Below are 20,766 nucleotides of genomic sequence, written 5' to 3'. Positions count from 1 at the left end.
TGCTAGTGGAAAACAAAGTTCTGTTGATGGCTCAGAATAATCTAAATGTAGAAATTATTCTAGTTCAATGGAGGGTAAAATTATAGGATGTTGAATTATTTCCAAGGAGATGAATTTGGAATATGAGATATGGAGATTAAATGCAGACTACTGTACAGATTTGTACTGTAACACCAGGAAGAAAATTATGCAGGTAAGATGGGAAAGACAGAATTCTAGAACACAGAGAGGCTTCTAGTTTATTAACTACAAGCTGTCATAGGCCTTTCAGATTTTGTGACAGTATAGTAAAGATAAATACTAATAAAGACTCCTCGTGTTCAGTGATAAAATTCTTAACTATTGAAAATATTTTTGCATTTGTGGATGAATGGCCCTTGCCCGATAAAGATGAAATGGTGGCATGTCAGCTCATTTCTTCTGCTTTGAAAGTTTTTAAAGGAAAGCTTTTGACTTACTCTTTGTTGTTTTCATAAAAATGGAAATAGGCAATTTAAAATCTTAGAATGTTTTCTGTAGTAAGTAGGCATACCTATTACAGCATTATTATATATTTGAGTGTTGCTTACTAATAAGAATTGGTTTAACCTCAAAATCTATTATTTACTATTCATTTACATGTTCAGTAAGTTTTATTGAATAGCTACATAATATACCACACCATCCCAGACAGTGGTTGTGCAAAGATGAACTAAATAAGCACTATCTCAACAACATTCACTGTATCTCATAAAGATATAAATATGCCAAACATATTACAACACTATCCTTTTAACAAAGTATTTGGGGCATATGTGAGCCATTTTGAGACCAGAGGATTGATGATGGTTTGAGCTTTAGGAAAGAATTAACAGAGGAAAATAGCTTGTGCAATATGGTTATTAAAAACAGGTATTAAAACATGGATAAGCCTAGCTGGGATTGCTCAGTGGTTGAGTGGAGATCTATGAACCAGGCAGTCATGTTTCAATTCCCGGTCAGGGCACATGCCTGGGTTGCAGGCTCAATCCCCAGTTGTGGTCATGCAGGAGGTAACCAATCAATGATTCTCTCTCAACATTGATGTTTCTATCTCTCCCTCTCCTTTCCTTTCTGAACTCAATAAAAATATATTTAAAAAGACATGGATAAAGGCATGGGAGTGTATGAAAACATTATGGATTTTAAATGTTATAGAAAGTAGAAAAAACGGGAATGCATGCTAGAGGTAAAATAGGAAATATTTGCATAAATCATATGATAAAGGATCTGGCATGTCAAACTATAGGATTATTAATGGGTACTGCAACAGGCAGGGTAGTTTAGGTTATGCTATAACAGAAAATTGTATATGATGCACCATGCTTATGACTGCAAATGTTATTTGTCCCCTCACAAAATATATTCAATTCAGGACACGCAGCACACTGATCCATGTTGTCACTCTGGGACCCAGATTGAGGACACAAGGTCTATCTGGCTCAGTGCGAGTCAAAATGGTGGCACTGTTTCTTTTCATTCTTAGCCAGAATTGACTTGTATAGAAATGACGTGTGATTTTTACGATCCTATTTATTTGTCCAAAGCAAGACATATTGCTATTACTGAATGATACCTGTTTTCCTATAATTGTTCTGTTACCAATAAATAATGCAAGTAATACTAACATTGGAATGCTGTGAGCATTCAATGAAATGATGTGTTGTGACAGGTATATAATAGATAATAAATTTGATCACAGCAATCAGTAAGCATAGCTATGATTTGTAAGTACAATAGAATAATCAATACTACTGTTGATAAATTAAGGAGAACATATGGGGATAAAACATTTCTCCTTTTTAAGTTTGGCCATTTTTATAATATACTTGGAGTCAGGAATTGACTTAGAGATTATCACAGAGCCCAATTCCACAACAGAGAACTTCCCATAATTCAATGAATCACAGTGGTTTTGCAGCTATATCATTTGACAACATGAGGAAAATTGAAGAAAACAAGCTCAGGTCAATTCCTGGGTGGGAGGGGAACAACTCTTCAAATATATATGTTAAATTCTACATTCAAAGTACATGAATCCCAACTTGTTATTATTACTAAGAACTAATGCTGTTCTAAGTGATAACTGATATTCAAAAGACCATTATGAAGCATAACTGAAATGTGGAAATTTTTTTTTAAATCAGTTATTCTAATAAGAATCTTCCCTAGGTAAACATTTGGAATTGTATTTTATTATCAGTTTTAAGATTTGATATACAAAATAAACGTTGTTTTCCCACTTCATCACAAAAATGCAGTGAGCGTCCTGACTGGTTTGGCTCAGTGGATAGAGCGTCAGCCTGCGGACTCAAGGGTCCCAGGTTTGATTCAGGTGAAGGGCATGTACCTTGGTTGCGGGCACATTCCCAGTAGGGGGTGTGCAGGAGGCAGCTGATCCAATGTTTCTAACTCTCTATCCCTCTTCCTTCCTCTCTGTAAAAAATCAATAAAATATATATTTTTTAGAAATGCAGTGAGCAAGCTATCCGTAGCTTGATCATTCCAAAAGCTGCATGGAATTTCCATTGATTTAAATCATTGGCCTCAAAGCATTTCATGAGAGCCTTCCTAAGAAAGTCATTATGCTTTGTCTTCTCCCACATGTCCAGTTCCTTTTAAAAAAGAAAGCAGAGAGCTTATTTGGCAAAAGTATAATAACTGGTCAAATAGACTTTTACTTTAAAAGGAAATTTGTTTTGAGTCATCTGTTGATCCATCTCCACTATTTTTTTCCATTGTGGCACAACTCCTCTTCCTCTCTTTCTGCCTTACTCCAGTGGAACAAGCTGAACTGGGTATATTTAATGAGGCTGAATGTGTTCTGCAGACCACCGAAATTTGCAGCCGAAAAGCTTACTCTGCAGCAGAGACAAGATCTGTCACCTCGTGGGCCCTGAAATGTACAGAAGGCCAGAGATAGTTTCTACAGGATTGACCCCTCAGGGGATCCAATAGATTAGTTTCTATTTTAGCTGGTCTGAAATGAAAAATTTGGGTGTTCTCAGCTCTTTTCCAACCGTTTCTTTACATTCTAACTCAGTTATTGAGGGATTATTTTGCCTACAATATACATGTGTTATATACTTCAGCAATATCTTATAAAATTAAGGGGTTACAAGAAACACCAACTTGAAGCCTCTTTCATTGCATTCTTCTAGGAAAGTGAAATAATTTCATCACATTCCAACCATGTTTTCCTGGGCCTAGGTTAATGCTGCACCATCATCATGTCCTCATGAAAAGTAAATTGAGAGTAATTTCCAAACTTGAAAATGGGATAACAATATACTTCAGATACAAATTTAATGCTTTTTCAATGGCTATGTCCAGGTTTTCTTTCATTTGAACCTTCTCCCATAGTCTTTCATGGAAAATTACAGTAGTTTCATGTTTTAGTAAAATTAGTTTTTGGTTAAATGTAGAATTTAGGTTATTACTTTGCTTTTTCTTCAATTCCAGGATCTATTTATTCACTCAACAAACATTTTTTGCACACTTTGTGAACACTGATTTTTCTCTAAGGATTGTTTTCTCTTTGAATTTCATGTGGGATCAGACAAGAATCTACCAGTTCAACAAGTAATGCTATCCAAAGGGAAGACAAAAGTGAAAACGAAAACCCCCAAAAGTGTATCCATATTTGGCCACATCACTTACTTTCTCTAGTTTTCAATCTGAACTAAAAATGTAGTGGGATAGATTTTTTTATGTTTCAGACTTAGTCTTCCCTTAGCTGACATTTTTTATTTATCAACAGACTTCCCTAGCCTGTAACCCTTTGTTTCCCATCTGCCTACAGACTACAGACACTGTGACTCTATAAGAAAGCACCCTATTCCAAGGTGTGAGCTTTGTTTCAGTCAAGATGATACTGTTTCTGCAAACATTAGACCTGGCAATTTACAGCTATATGAGTCACAACTTCTATTTCTAAATTCATAGTAAAGTCTCAACAAGGAATATGTGGTAGGTATGCAGTAGTCATAGGAAAATTAAAAAACAACAATATCAAACCCCCCCCAAAAAAAAAAAATTATTGTAGCCCTGGCTGGTATGGCTCAGTAGGTTGAAGCATTGTCCCATACACCAAAAAGTGGTGGATTTAATTCCCAGTTAGGGCACATACTCAGGTTGTGGGTTGTTTCCCTGGTCAAGGCACGTTCTGGAGGCAAACAATCAATGTTTCTCTCACTCCTTTCCCCTCTCTAAAATCTTATCTAATAAAACAGTAATATGCAAATTGACCGCACCTCCGCTACACCCATAAACCACGCCCACCAGCCACGCCCACCAGCCACGCCCACAAGCCACGCCCACCAGCCAATCAGAAGCAAATATACGTTAAACCAGCAAAGATGGCGGGGGGAGAGGGGAGCACCCATGCCAGTGAGATCCAAGCCATGATGGTGGACTGGGGCAGGCGGTTAGCGCTGGCAGCCGGCTGACCAGGTCAGCCATGACCCATCGCAGACCGGGGCAAGCGGCGTGGGTTGAAGCCCGCAGCCGGCTGCCCAGGTCCGCCATGACCCATCGCAGACCGGGGCAGCCGTCTGCACAGGTCCGCCATGACCGATCGCAGACCGGGGCAGGCGGCCTGGGTTGAAGCCCGCAGCCGCCTGCCCAGGTCCGCCATGACCGATCGCAGACTGGAGCAGGTGGCGTGGGTTGAAGCCCGCAGCCGGCTGCCCCAGTCCACCATGACCGATCGCAGACCGGGGCAGCCGCCTGCACAGGTCCGCCATGACCGATCGCAGACCGGGGCAGGCGGCGTGGGTTGAAGCCCGCAGCCGGCTGCCCAGGTCCCCCATGACCGATCGCGGACCGGGGCAGGCGGCGTGGGTTGAAGCCCGCAGCCGGCTGCCCAGGTCCCCCATGACGGATCGCGGACCGGGGCAGGCGGCGTGGGTTGAAGCCCGCAGCCGGCTGCCCAGGTCCCCCATGACCGATCGCGGACCGGGGCAGGCGGCGTGGGTTGAAGCCCGCAGCCGGCTGCCCAGGTCCCCCATGACCGATCGCGGACCGGGGCAGGCGGCGTGGGTTGAAGCCCGCAGCCGGCTGCCCAGGTCCCCCATGACCGATCGCGGACCGGGGCAGGCGGCGTGGGTTGAAGCCCGCAGCCGCCTGCCCAGGTCCGCCATGACCGATCGCGGACCTGGGCAGGCGGCGTGGGTTGAAGCCCGCAGCCGCCTGCCCAGGTCCGCCATGACCGATCGCAGACCGGGGCAGGCGGCGTGGGTTGAAGCCCGCAGCCGGCTGCCCCGGTCCGCCATGACCGATCGCAGACCGGGGCAGCCGCCTGCACAGGTCCGCCATGACCGATCGCAGACCGGGGCAGCCGCCTGCCCAGGTCCGCCATGACCGATCGCAGACCGGGGCAGCCGCCTGCACAGGTCCGCCATGACCGATCGCGGACCGGGGCAGGCGGCGTGGGTTGAAGCCCGCAGCCGCCTGCCCAGGTCCGCCATGACCGATCGCAGACCGGGGCAGGCGGCGTGGGTTGAAGCCCGGAGCCGGCTGCCCAGGTCCGCCATGACCGATCGCAGACCGGGGCAGCCGCCTGCACTGGTCCGCCATGACCAATCGCAGACCGGGGCAGGCGGCGTGGGTTGAAGCCCGCAGCCGGCTGCCCCGGTCCGCCATCACCGATCTAGGACCAGGGCAGGCGGTGTGGGTTAAGGCCTGCAGCGGCCTGCCCAGGTCCACGATCAGGGATCACGGACCAGGGCAGCTGCCTGCCCAGGTCCATCACCGATCATGGACCAGGGCAGGCAGCATGGGTTAATGCTCACAGCCGGCTGGCCAGGTCCGCCATCACCGATCTCCGACCAGGGCAGGCGGTGTGGGTTAAGGCCTGCAGCCGCCTGCCCAGGTCCACGATCAGGGATCACGGACCAGGGCAGCTGCCTGCCCAGGTCCATCACCGATCTCGGACCAGGGCAGGCGGTGTGGGTTAGCGCCCGCAGTTGCCTGACCAGGTCTGGGATAAGGGCTTCAAGTCAGCCATCGCCAGTGGCAGCTGACTCAAAGCCCCTATCAGGGATCATGGGCCAGGGCAGGCAGCGTGGGTTAATGCCTGCAGCAGGCTGCCCAGGTCCACGATCACGGATCCAGGTGGCGTGGGTTAGCACCCACAGCCATCTGACCAGGTCCACGATCACGGATCACGGACCAGGGCAGGCGGCATGGGTTAGCACCCCCAGCCGCCTGCCTAGGTCCCCGATCGCGGATCCAGGTGGCATGGGTTAGCACCCACAGCCATCTGACCAGGTCCCCGATAGGGACTTGGAGTCTAGCATAACGAAAAGAATGTTCAGCAAAAGCAGGAGACAAGGTTTCATAAGTTCTCCCCCAGGTCACCACTGTTCTCTTATACATTTTAATTATCCCAGACTTTGCATGATGGGATTTGAATTATGCCTGATAGAGATTACATGGCATGAATTGTAGGCTCATTCTTTCTTTTTGTGGTTGCCTGACTGAGAAAGGCCTTGGAATGAGAGAAGGCACTTTTATTCTCCTTTTTCATTCTTTAGAGGCTGAGGAATTACAGTTATATGAAGAACTTAGTGAGAGAATGAAAGTCTCATGCTGTATTTTTCTGTAAGTTTTATCATGTGGACTATCAAAAACTTGGTGGGATCCTTTTCAAGAGGTGTTACAAAAATTATGTTGGAATTAACATACAAGAGTAAAAGGAGAGAAGTGAGTGGTGGGTAAAGGAAAGAACTTTGTCCTAGAAACCAAATAGAAGCCACATAAACCTTCAGATTCTTACTCATTGTGCTTTGGAGATATTAAAGGATAATTTTTTAAAAAGTTAAAATCATGACTTATAATCTGTATAGATAAAAGGCTAAGTGACCGACATTTGTCCATCCGTCCGACCAACTGGTACATATGACGCACTGGAAATATAAAAATAAACTTTGACTCGCACAGGTGCCATACATATAAAGCTCTCGCTGGCACTAATTTGAATGTTGCATTTGGTGGGAAAGTTCTTTTCAGAGGGGATTTTTGTGTTGCCATGCTATATGATTAGCCATAGTACAAATAAGTTTTAAAGTACTGTAGTGTTTGGGGATGTTTCAGACAGTTGTCTCTTAAAACAAATATGAGATCAGAGGATTCTGCTTATAGTGAATGGTTAGTAAAACTTGGAGATGGCAAACTTGATAGCAATTTTCATTTAGGAATGGATATTATTGAAATTCCCCATGAAATGATTTTTAATGGATCTATTATTTAAGCCATCTTTGGAAATAGTATATCTATAGATAATATTAAAAATATATCTAAACATGCAATTCTTTGTTCAAAAAATGAGCACGTTCAAAAATTAAATGAAGAAATTTTGGATATACTTGATAGAGATTTTCACGCCTATTTGAGTGGTGATTCCATTGACTCAACAGATGATGCTGAAAAGGAAATTTTTCCTATTGAATTTCTTAATAGTATTACTCCTTCTGGAATGCCATGTCATAAATTAAAATTGAAAGTGGGTGCAATCATCATGCTATTGAGAAATCTTAACAGTAAACGGGGTCTTTGTAATGGTACCAGATTTATTATCAAAAGATTGCAACCTAACATTATCAAAGCTGAAATATTAACAGGATCTGCAGAGGGAGAGATTGTTCTGATTCCAAGAATTGATTTGTCCCCATCTGACACTGGCCACCCATTTAAATTAATTCGAAGATATTTTCCTGTTATGCCAGCATTTGTGATGACTATTAATAAATCACAAGGACAAACTCTAGACAGAGTAGGGATATTCCTACCTGAACCCATTTTTGGACATGGTCAGTTATATGTTGCTTTCTCTCTCACTTTTTTTTAAAGCATTTTTAAAAAATATTTTATTGATTTTTTTAACAGAGAAGAAGGGAGAGGGATAGATAGTTAGGAACATCGATGAGAGAGAAATATCGATCAGCTGCCTCCTGCACAGCTCCTACGGGGGATGTGCCCGCAACCAAGGTACATGCCCTTGACCAAAATCGAATCTGGAATCTTTCAGTCCACAGGGCGATGCTCTATCCACTGAGCCAAACCAGTTACAGCTGTTGCTTTCTCTTGAGTTCAAAGAGCATGTTACGTTAAAGTTAAAGCTGTAAATACTTTATCTCAAGGGAAATTAGTCAAGCACTCTGAAAGTGTTTTTACTCTTAATGTGGTATACAGGAAGATATTAGAATAAGTTTAATCACTTTATCAATCATTATTTGCATCAATGTTGTTTTTATATTACGAGTTTGTTATTGTTATATCAGTTTGTTATTGTTTACTTATTAATAAATTTATGTATTATTTTCATATACATTGTACTCATTTCCTTTTATCTCTCACACTTTTATTATAGAGAAAGGGCAAATAGCAATATTAAAATATTTCATCTAATTAATTCCCTTTCAATGTGCACGAATTTCGTGCACCGGGCTACTAGTAAATACATAAGTAAATAAATAAATAAATAAATAATCTTTAAAATAATAAAAATAAAAATTGTGCTCAGCCTGTCCAATTACCTGTTTCCAGATGTGATTGATGACCAAGCACTTTCCCATGTCAGTCAGACCTTCTGGGCATGCGTCTAAACTGCCTTTGTCTAGTCTCTTCCCCACATCAACAGCAGGGAACAGAAGTGGAGTGTTAAATGAAGCTTTTTTTGCAAAGCTGTATAAATGGCATGCCTATATTATTTGATCTCCCCTTTTACTCCTTTTCTATTAAATAATAACCAGGTTATTGCAACAGCATCAGGTGGATAGAGATTAGTTTTATAATAGCTCCCTTTCCCCCAAAGAGAAAACAGTGCTATAGTAGGACACAGAGGAAAACAGTGCAACTGTTCAGTGAGATGTCCATTCCAAACATCAAACTTTGAGATTGAAATAAAATATTGAAGAATATTTTATGGGTCCATGTATATATAGTTATAGCTGAGGTCTGTCAGTTGACCTTAGATAGAGGCATTTACTAGCCCATTGTCTTGTCCTCATCATCCTTGGTATGAAAGACAAGTAAGGGTACTCTATCTTGCCAGAAAGTTATGCATAGTTGTTCATACCTAGTGAGCATAGCATAGGCACATGAGCAGGTCTTTCAGAAAATTGAGGCATTACGAAGAAAACGTAACCCCTCAGAATTCTCTCCTGTGCTCAGACTGGGGTTTAGGGCTACATCTCCATATTCTATTAGTTCTGAACATTTGCTAATAAGTACTTTGTGATTGGGATGGTGGGGTGCAGAGGAAGATGGTGAAGGTGAGGGTGGAAAACTTTCATTTGTCAGAAATGTTTGAAAAACAGGTATAAATGTCTCTGAATTACTAGGGTTCATAAAGCTCCTCATATCTTCCTGTGCATCATCAATCTCCAAGAGTAAAATATCTTATCGAGTGTACTAAACTTAATTGACCGTAGGCTAATTCTTTTTCATAAACCATCTTGCAGAACTGTCATTTTAGGCAGCACATTCGGAAAATGCTGGGTTAGGAAATTAACTAATCTCTTTTCATAGTTTGTAAAGTATGGCTTGAAGTAAGATAAATGTCAAAATTTGTGAACACAGAAATATAAAAATGAGCAAAAGGCTTAGCAAAGCAGGTTAGTTCAGAGTCAGTCACTTTCCATCCACTCAATCCTTTATTAAGTTCTTTATTCTGTGGTCATCTCCCCTCAAAAGTTTTAATTAATAATAAAACTCAGAATAAATATTTTGCTAATTTTCTATTACCTAGTTAGGTCTAATTTTTACAATAATTCCACAAGGTAAAAAATCATTATTCTTATTTTATATTTGAAGACCCTGTCATTAAATGGCATATCTGAGTTATATATCTAATATATGACACTGACATTGGTGAAATGAGAATTATAATGTAAGGTAATATATGTCTAAGTGCTAACCTGTGTGACATCTAAAGAAAGAACAATGGAAGCAGATCAGTAACGAAGAGAACAAAATATCATTCGCTGAGATAGTTATGTGATTCAATCATTTTAAACACACTTTAACTCATTTAAACTTACACCTTTCAAAAACACTCTCTCACTTTTAGCCCTATTTCCCATGGCAGAAAACGGAAGCTAGCCACCCCTTCTAATAAGAATTTGCTGATGGCAATAAAACTCATAGTTCATAGAGTAGTGTTCAGACCCAGACCCAAAGATCCGCTCGAGTCAAATCTCTCATTCTTTCCACTGCACTGTTCTTTCCTCATGGTCTGACAAAAGAAGACAAGGCAGCCTGAATATGAGCAGAGAGAATGAAGAGGAAAGAGCTGCAAATTTTGTTAGGAAGCAGGAAGTAAAATTGTTTCGAGGCACTGGAATCTGCAGTTTATGGCAATTTCTGTCTCTGAATCTGTTCATTTTACAGTTTTGATTGTTACAGAAAAAGGCTCAGTATCTTCAAGTCATTGCTACTTCTTTACTCCCTCTCCCTTATTTTGTTGTTGTTGTTGTTGTTGTTGTTAATCCTCACCCAAAGATATTTTTCCATTAATTTTTAGAGTGAATGGAAGGGAGGAGGAGAGACAGAGAAAGAGGCACATCATCGATGCGAGAGAGACACATAGATTGGTCTGAGGAATGTGCCCTTGAGGAGAATCAAACCCAGGACCCTTCAGTCCACAGGTGGATGCTCTATCCACTGAGCCAAACCAGATAGGGTTCCTCCCCCACTTTCAAATCTATGGCATGACTTTATTTGCCAATCATTGAAATTTGCACAATTAAGGGAAGAAGCATTGTGTATTAATGGCAGCAAACCCTGGTTGGGTGGCTCAGTTGGTTGGAGGATGGTCCCATAGACCAACAGATTGTGGATTTGATTCCCAGTCAAGGCTTGAATGGGAGGCAACCTATCAATGCTTTTCTCTCACATTGATGTTTCTCTCTTGTTCTCTCTCCTCTCAGTTCTCTCTGAAATCAATAAAAACAGCCCTGCCAGTTTGGCTCAGTGGATAGAGCATGTGCCTGTGGACCAAAGGATCCTGGGTTCCATTCTGGTCAAGGGCACTTAACCTTGATTGCTGGTTCCTCCCCCTGGCTGGGGCCCTGGTCAGGACTCCTGCAGGAGGCAACCAATCAATGTGTTTCTCTCACATCGATGTTTCTCTCTGTCTTTCCCTTTCTCTTCCACTTTTCCTAAAAATCAATGGAAATGTATTCTTGGGTGAGGATTAACAAAAATAAAAATAAATAAAATCAATAAAAGCATATCCTTAGATTAAGATTTAAAAAAAGTTTTATAGTAATGACAGCAACCGTGCATCATATTTTCTATTTTGACCCTAACTCCATAGTATCATAATAGACCAACTATTATAAAAACAACAAAATATAATTGGACTGACATAATAAAAGTTTATTTTACTCATGAAGAATTTAACACAGGTTCCTGACGGAGTGGCTGTCCTTCAAGCAGTCACCCAAGGACTTAGGCTTCTTCCACTTATTAGTTCCACCATCCTCTGGGATCTTATGTTCTCCCATGAATCTTCAGCATTTGTCCATGGACTACATGGACCAGAAGCAATCTTACACCTGAACCAACTGCACAATGGCTGGGAAATGTAGATTAGCTCTGAGGTTAAGAGCAAAAGGGAAATGATTTGGTGAACAATTAGCAATAGTTTGCTGAATCCACCTTTCATGATATAAATGTTTGTTTCCCACAATCTTGTACACATATAATAGAGCCTTTATACCCAAGGTATTTAGCAATCATGGATAATTGGAATATTGAAACTTCTCCAGAATTTATAAAAGAAAAGTATTTCATACAGGGAAATATATGCTGGGGAAAATGCACTTGCAGAGCTGGGAGAGCAAATGCCAGGGAAAATGGCTGCTCACATTGGCAAAAGCAAAAAGTTTCTAAATTTGGAGGAACCTCTTTCGTAGCACCAGTAATTTGTATATGCTAACTCAAAAACTGCTCAAAAGTCCCGTCTGCTCTTTCCTCACACATATTTCTCTCTCACCAAAGTGTTTTTTTTATTATTCACTAGTGGCCCAGTGCACAAAATTTGTGCATGAGGGTGTGTGTTCCTCAACCCAGCCTGAACCCTCTGCAATCTGGAACCCCTCAGGGGATGTCCGACTGCCGGTTTAGGTCCTATCCCACAGAGATCAAGTCTAAACCAGCAGTCGGACATCCCCCTCGCAAATGGGACTGCTGGCTCTTAACTGTTCACCTGCCTGCCTGCCTGCCTGCCTGATCACCCCTAACCACTCTGCCTGCTGGCCTGCTCACCTCCAACTGCCCCCCATTGCCGGCCTGATTGCCCCCAACTGCCCCCACTGCTGGCCTGCTTGCCCCCACCACCATGGCTTTGTCCAGAAGAACATCCAGAAGGTCTCCTAGATGGTCTCCCAGTCTAATTAGCATATTACCCTTTTATTAGTATAGATAGGATCTAAACCAGATCTCACTAGAAAGGGAGGCTCAGCAGTATAATTTCCAAGTGTGTGTTTAAGGCAGAGAGACAAGGAAAAGAAGGCATAAGAGTTTGCAAGATATCAACAAATAGTAGTTGGCACAGGAAAAAAAAAAAGAAAGATCCATCAAGTCTTTGCAGTCAGTTCAAAATCTATGGTGTTATAGGGATCTATTGCATATTGCTCCTTGTGGTTTAGCATTATATAGACTAAAAAGACAAATTATCTTTATTGCTCCACCCACTGCCCAACCATGCAATTAAGAGATAATGACTTCAAACTTTAGTTTAAAAAGAGGAAAAATGAGAAACACCCAAGAGTATACTGATCCATAGCAATTCTGGAATCCTGCTGGGCCTGGAATGTGAGTCTTCTAATATTGATAAAGAACTGCAGCTGCTATTCTCTGGGCACTCTGCTCATGATTCTTCATGACTTCTGGCTCTGCCCTTATTCTGTTTGGCTCCTCTAGAAATAAGCCTTGTGAAGCAAAGTCTCCAATGGCATTGCATTGCACTAACAGGGAACTTCCTGCTGGAGCAAGTTCATGGCCCCTATGATTGCTTTTCAGGGAAAAATTGAGTGCTGTTTAGGCATGGTTTTGTGGTTCTTTAGATAGTACAATGGACCAGAAGTCTTAGTATGTGCTGGAATCTATTGTTTCTAATCATTGCTCAATATGGCAGTCATCAGATCTGAAGGTTTTTTTCACCTAGACTTAATTTTCAGACTGATCTACTGTTTTGCTTAGCACCCACCTCACCAATCTTTTAGCTTAGTAGGAGGCCTGACTGAGATTGATTTTTTTTTTTATAAAATGAGAAGATATATTTAACAGAATATTTCAAATTTGGTAGCTAAGATTGACTTCACATTTTGAATAAAACATTATCCTTCAATTTTCAAAAGCAGTGTTGTTTGATATCCAAACTCATTTGTAGTTTTAGAGTATATACAAGTGACTAAACTCTGCAATCTAAAGAAAAACGTTAGATTTTTAGATACCTTGGTCTTGTTATTTCAACTAAGAATAAAATAAATTAAAAAAGGCAACCATTAGTGTAAATAATGATGCATACAAAAATAAATAAATAAAACAGAAACCATTCCACAAATTTTCAGAGAAAAAGCATGATGATAATGGCAGGTTTACCAGGCTAAGATATAGAATACAAGAATTTGAATCTAAATGCTACAACATATTGCTTGATGTTATAAACACCATATGAGAATTCTGAACCATGGTTGAATAATATTAACAATAGAAATATCTCTTTTACTAACCATAATGTTATGATTTTAGTTTTACATATATGACACAGATTAATTTTAAATCAAGCACTTTTTAAGATGAAGAGTATTTAAAAGTGAATAAAGAAGATTTTTTACCTCTAGTCTTGTGCGAGAAAGCAGAAGGAAGTCAATAATTATAATGAGTCTGGTATTAGGATAGCATTTATAGGAGGACGGAGAAGGAAAACATAGAGATAACCTACATCACTGGAGAGAAGTGAGCACATGCTCCAGGAAGGGCACATAAAAGTAGGCGTTTTCAGAGGAGATCAAAAATAATTTGCTAGGCAATAGAATAGTGTGAACAAAGGCAAGAGGATATAGAAAGGCTGGGTACATTACCGAAGGACAAATGTGTCCTACTTAACTCAATTGTATTGAAGGCCATTCGGGAACTTGAATGGAAATATTGTTTTATTCTGAAAGTGATTGGAAGCTAAGAAAGGACTGTAAGAGAGGCAATTGACAGATGTGCAGTTAAAAAAAAAAAAAACACAGCCTCAGTGAGCATTTTGGGAAAGGGTAAAAATGAATTCCGAGTGATCAGTTGAGAAGCTATTATATCCATATAGGAAAATATACGGGCCTGGAATGGAGACTGGGTAAATATAGAAAAGAGACCAATATGAGGTATATGTAAAATTGTGATCCAGTAGGCATTAGACATGAGAAGTATTGGAGGCCAGAAGTGAAGGATGTGCACTTCTCAGCCTCTTGCTTGAGTGACTATACAAACAGGGGTATTGTTTACCAAAATGGAGAAGTTAAGATGAAATTGCAAATTTTATGGAAAACCTAGCAATTAATTTGGGGAAACTATACTGGAACATTGTGATGATTGTGAACATTGGAATATAGTTTCGATAGAAGATAGGATGTAGAGTCACTGGCTTATGTTTGGATGCTTATAAAATGCATGGACTGTGATTAGGAAGCTCACACAGCAATTCTAGACAGGAAACAGAAGAGCATCAGATATTGTATCCTATAGGAAATAACACCATCATTTAAAGGTGGTAGCAGATAAAGATGACAAAGAAGCAGCATGAGAAAGCATGACAAGTTCGGTGGGAGAAAAGGATTAGATGATCATAAGGAAGTCAAGAAAAGATGTTTAGAGATATTTTCAGGAATAAATTCTGCTTAGAAATTACATAAGGGTTGAAAATTATCTATCACAGCTCTAAATAAGAGTTTAAAGGAAATATTGCATTTATATAACTATTTGTATAGATGGCCATCAAAAGGTGCTTATTTAATGAGAGGGAAAAGAAATGACATTTTTAATTGCTATTTTACACATAAAAAAACCAAACTTATTCAATCATTAAATGTGAATATATAATTGCAGTGTAATGCCACAAATATCATAACACCTAGGATGTGAGTCACTATGCATAAGAGTGAGGAGGTATGCATATGATTATGATATTCTTATGCTTAAAATCCTTCAAAGATTCCCTCTAAAGTCATTATAACTCACCAGACACACAAAGCCCTTTATAATCTACCCAGGACTTATATTCCTTTTTATCTTCTCTAATTTTTCCTCATGCTTCCCCAGCCCTAGGAGCAACAATATACTTGTCATGTTAGAAACGAATCATGTAATTTAAGGATTGATGTCTTTGCTTGTGTTTCCATATCTACCTGGATCATTCTTCCCTATACTCTATGAATATTCATCTTTCAAAGCTCAACCCAGATGTTACCTTTTCAATGATATCTAATCAATAGGTTCATAAATAATACTTATTTTTTCTTGGTGCTCATATACAAAGTTATATCAATGCACATTTTATCAATATTTTATCAATACCTATCACAGCATTAATCCTTCCATTGTGGATTATTCATAGACCCTATTGATTCTGCATGTCAGAGAGAGCGTGAGAGAGAGAGAGAGAGAGAGAGAGAGAGAGAATGAATATTAGGTATATTAAATTTTATAAATCCCCTAGATGTATATGGAATACAAATTTATTTGTATCACTATCTTTTTAAAACATTCACATGAATGTGAGTTTTATTAAATCATCATTTAAGTTTAAAATAATTATCCTGTAAGGGACTTATTTATTTTTGCCTTTGGATAATCATAGAAGCCTCAATCCATCAGGGTTTCAATTGACGTGGGAAAATCGAAACTACTCATTTTCAGTTACTATGATTCTAGCAATTCCCAAGTTGTAAATAGGCTATGTCTTCCAACTTAATTCATGCTTGAGTTCATAAACCACTTTTCCATGCAAAAAAATAATAATAACAAATGCCTTTTTAGCTTCCTAAACTTACTCACCAATGCCTATGAATAACATTGTGTAAATATAAACTATAGTTAACATTTATTGCTTCATAATATGATAAGTGCCCTACAAACATGAGCTACTTTAATCTTAATAACAATTATGTGGCATGAGTACTATTATTCCTATTTTATTGATGTATAATAAAAAATAGAGAGGTAATCAACTTTTCAAAGGCACACAACTTCTGAGATATTGACCTGAGATTAGAATACTTGAATCTTATTTCAAAGCACATATTTTATGTCATTTTAAAATTTAATATAGATAAGTACAAAATTTAATATGCATAAGTACATAATGCATCACTCAGTTTCAATAATTCTCATCTCATGACCAATGTTGTTTCATCTATCTCCACTAAACCTCCCCTTCCACCCCCTTTGTATTAATTTGAAACATTCCACACATCATATAGTTTTATTTTAAAATTTTACTATATCTCTAAAATATATTGGCTTTTTAAAAACATAGCTATAAAACTGTTATGATACCTAAGTGAAAGTAAACAATGAATCCTTATTATCTTCATATGTCTAGTAATTATTTAAATGTCCCCAGTTATCTCACACAGAATTCATAGATGTCTTGCTGAAATCGAGAGTCAAACAAGATCCACTTATTACATGTGGTTGATATATCTTTCAATGTCTACAACTACGTTGTTCCACATTTTATTTTACTATTTATTTGTTCACTCAACTGGGTGATTTACCTTTCAGTTTCAAAATTGTGGATTTTGCTGAATATATCATACAATTGTTTTACCAAGTTCTATCCCCTGTATTTCCTGTAAACTGATATTGGTTACAGAAGCTTCAAAAGTCCATATTTGTATTTCTGTAGTACATTGACTATGAGTTTCTGTAATATGTATTTTAATATTTAATAGAGGATTTAAAAAAAGATAAAGTATCATGTGTCAGTTGGGTTCAACCGAGGATATAAAAGTGAGCCAAATAATTGCAATTTATATCAAGTTTATATCTGGCTAACAGTAAGTTGGAGGAAGGAGATTATTCATATATATATATATATATATATATATATATATATATATATGGTACTTAAGAAATGCAGGGTTCATATTTCTTCTATTTAGTTCACTAGTAAAAACTAGCAATGATTTTGAAAAGAGAAGGGAGATAGTTATGCTCAGAATTACAAAGCAAAGGGTTCACATTCATATGTGATTTAATATTTTTTATATTTTCCATTTCATTAGTATCATAAGTTTGGTGTTCTCATCTGAAAATAATCAAGCTATGCTTAATTTAAAAATAACTTGGTCTGGAACCTTTAGAAATTATTGATCCATATCTTATAACTTTTAACAGCTGGATCATTCTTTTTTTTTTAAATTAAGTAACTTATTGTGGAATGTTTAATACAATGATACTTTAAAATTAGTTTATTTTTTAAATTTTAAATATTACACGCTATTTTTAATAATAGTTTTACAAAGAGAAATGGCAAATATACAGAATAACTAATAATAAAAGGACACATATGTAAAATATGTATAATATAAAATACTATAGAACTTTTAAAAGTGCAATTTTTTGTCTTGTATGTCATAGTTGTATTTGTTTATAATTTGATTAAAATAAATTAAAACAGTCTTAGCTGGTTTTGCTCAGTGGTTAGAGCATCAACCTGAGGACTAAAGGGTCCCATGTTTGATTCCAGTCAAGGGCACATGCCAGGGCTGTGGGCTTGATCCCCAGTAGGGAGCATGCAGGTGGCAGCCGATCAGTGATTCTCTCTCATCATTGATGTTTCTATCTCTCTCTCCTTCTCCCTTTCCTCTCTGAAATAAATAAAAATGTATTTAAAAAAAAGATAAATGAAAACAAAAGAGAATTATTAACTCTTTAGTTATGACTGAGTTAAAAACATATAGTTATCATATTTCAAATTATATAACAACATCTAATATGAATACTATAAATTATTCTCCATATTTTGAGGATTAAAAACCTGGAAACTACATTTCCCAGACTCCCTTGCCAGGAGCTTTCTTATAGTAGGCCTCTGAGAGGCATTATTGTGAAATTTTAAACCTGGCATTTAAAGGTAAGCTACTATCCTCAGGTTCAGCTACCGACAGGTATGTGGGCTATGGAGATATTCAATGTTGGGTTTTGCCAAAGTTTTACAGGACCTCTTCCTGTGAATCATCCACTGTGATATTGAAGGCAAATAAGGTAATTGACAGAAACTTTCAGGGGCTTTCTAACCTTCGTACAACCTAACCTTTTCATTGGTGCTGTATGTATCAGTCTCTTCTCACTTGAATAACTGCGAGTTGGCTTATATTTTCATGTAGCTCCTGAATGATTCATCTTTCCAGCAAATATGTTTGTTGTGTCCAGTCTGAGCCTCTACTTTGGAGCCCCCATAAGAATATACCAAAGAGAATTGGATTCTACAATTTGAAAAGTTGAAAACTAAGATTAGACATGATAGAAATCTTTAAAAAATTATCAACTTATCATTTCAAGTAGATTTTTTAAAATATGTATTTTTATTGATTTCAGAGAGGAATGGGGGGGAGAGAGAGAGTGAGAGAGAGAGAGAGAGAGAGAGAGAGAGAAATCATTGATCGGCTGCCTCTTGCACACAGGAATTGAGCCATGACCTCCTGGTTCATAGGTTGATGCTCAACCATTAAGCCATGCTGGCTGGGCTATTTCAAGTAAATTTTCACTTTATTTTAGAATCAAACTTCAAAATATCAGGGCAGGAAGGTCACTTTGCAAAATGCAAGAGTGAAGTTTAGGACAGAGTCATGTACAAATGCATACAGAGTATACACTGGGTAAGCACATTTCTACAAGTGGTGGCATACAGGAAATGAAACCAGATATGTAAAATAATCGAGCATCTTGAGAAATGACAGCTATGGAGTTAGGAATAAAGGCTGGAATATTACCAATCTTTAAAGAGAGCCTTCACTAAATGTAGTTACATGTCTTTGCCACAATTAACCAAGATTTAAACAGTATATAGTCATTTAATAATAATTTAAGAGGTTATATCATTTCCGTATTTACTTATATCTACATGCTGACATATTACACATTTGCTCCCTCAGCCATTTAAAAACAGCTGAGGTTAGCCCTGTGGTGGCCATGTGCAGTTGCTGTGTGCGTTGGATGTGGTTGCAGCTGTGGGCCTGGCCCTGGCAAGGCAGTTCTCCAAGGAGCAGGGCATCACCCTGTTTGGGAGTGCCAAAATCATGCCTGAGTTCTTATTTTATATCAGTGTGACATTTATCCATCTGAAACTTTTGCTCAAGTGCAGAAATATGGACTCACCTTTCTTGTGCCTACTGATCCTGAGCTCTTAAAATAACCAAGTAATGTGGTGGAACAACTAAAAGATTGCTTATTCAAGTGCTCAGTTCGGAAACTGGTTGTAGTCATCTCGAATACTGAACATGGTGAGGTCCTCAAAAGATGGCAGTTTGATATTGAGTATGACAAGGCCGCCAAAGATGGCAGTACACCCAGAGAAAAATCTCAGGAAGCTAGACAAGATGAAGCCCGCTGGGCGATCAGACAGAACACAGCATCAGTGACATTCCTGCCATAGCTAGAACTTTCCTGTTCATTTGATCTGCTGATCTAGGCAGACAAAGATTTGGTTGTACCTGAAAAGTGAGAAGAGTCCGGGACCATAGCTCATTACCAATTCTGAGCAAATTTGTCTGTGTTTCTTCACTATTACAATCCACAAAGTAAACAGTAAGGTGGCCAACAAAATCTTGTCCATGACTGGGGTTGGGACAAGAACAATAATGGGATTCACAAATGTGCTTCCTGAAACCAAGTCAGCTATGGTTCATGTTTTGTGTCACTGATTAATCTTTAGATGGGAAAACGTAACTTTCCATTTTACTGAGTTGTGCATAATTGCTCCATCTTTTGGAACCTGTTTGACTTTTCAGAGGGTTTATCATAATTTTTTGCACACGGTTAAAAAGGGAACCAGCAGGCCGAAACCGGTTTGGCTCAGTGGATAGAGCGTCGGCCTGCGGACTGAAAGGTCCCAGGTTCGATTCTGGTCAAGGGCATGTACATTGGTTGCAGGCATATCCCCAGTAGTGGGTGTGCAAGAGGCAGCTGATTGATGTTTCTCTCTCATCGATGTTTCTAGCTCTCTATCCTTCTCTCTTCCTCTCTGTAAAAAATCAATAAAATATATATATATATATAAAAAAAAAAAGGGAACCAGCAGATCACATCAGCATTGCGATGTCAATTCTTTTGAAGATGGTAACTGAGGGTGGAAAAATTGTTGGCTATAAACCTAAATGCCTTCTTGAATCAGACCTTTTGCTCAAGTAGCTTGACTCAGAATAAAGGTAAATATGAAACAGTAAAACAAGTCTGAATATTCAGAATCTTTGTTTCGGTTCTAATGTAACAGATATTACACCATAACAAAATAGTGCTATTAGGGCCTTTAGCCATTTATTTCATTTGTATAGTTTCCATATTGAAAAAAAAATCTCCAATTATTTTTATTTTGATGTATATACTTTATATTTGCAAAGCTATTGCTATTTCTACTATTTAAATTTCGGTGATATAGAATTCTTTAAAATGTTCTTTGTGTTTTATAAAATCTAGCATTAAATAACAATAATAAACTTAAATGTGCATGTTAAAAAACAAACAATTGAG

The 20,766-nt window shown here is 38.9% G+C and overlaps 1 pseudogene; it reads left to right on the top strand.

Annotated features, from left to right (window-relative positions):
- LOC103285019 (mitotic spindle assembly checkpoint protein MAD2A-like) overlaps nucleotides 1-19,940 on the top strand; it is a 58,983-nt pseudogene extending 39,043 nt beyond the window's left edge.
- Nucleotides 19,941-20,766: the final 826 nt, after the last annotated feature.

The sequence above is a fragment of the Eptesicus fuscus genome, chromosome 2 (assembly GCF_027574615.1).
Source record: "Eptesicus fuscus isolate TK198812 chromosome 2, DD_ASM_mEF_20220401, whole genome shotgun sequence".
Lineage (NCBI taxonomy): Eukaryota > Metazoa > Chordata > Mammalia > Chiroptera > Vespertilionidae > Eptesicus > Eptesicus fuscus.
The sequence above is the reverse complement of the archived record's forward strand: the minus strand, read 5'-3'. Positions and strand labels throughout refer to the sequence as shown.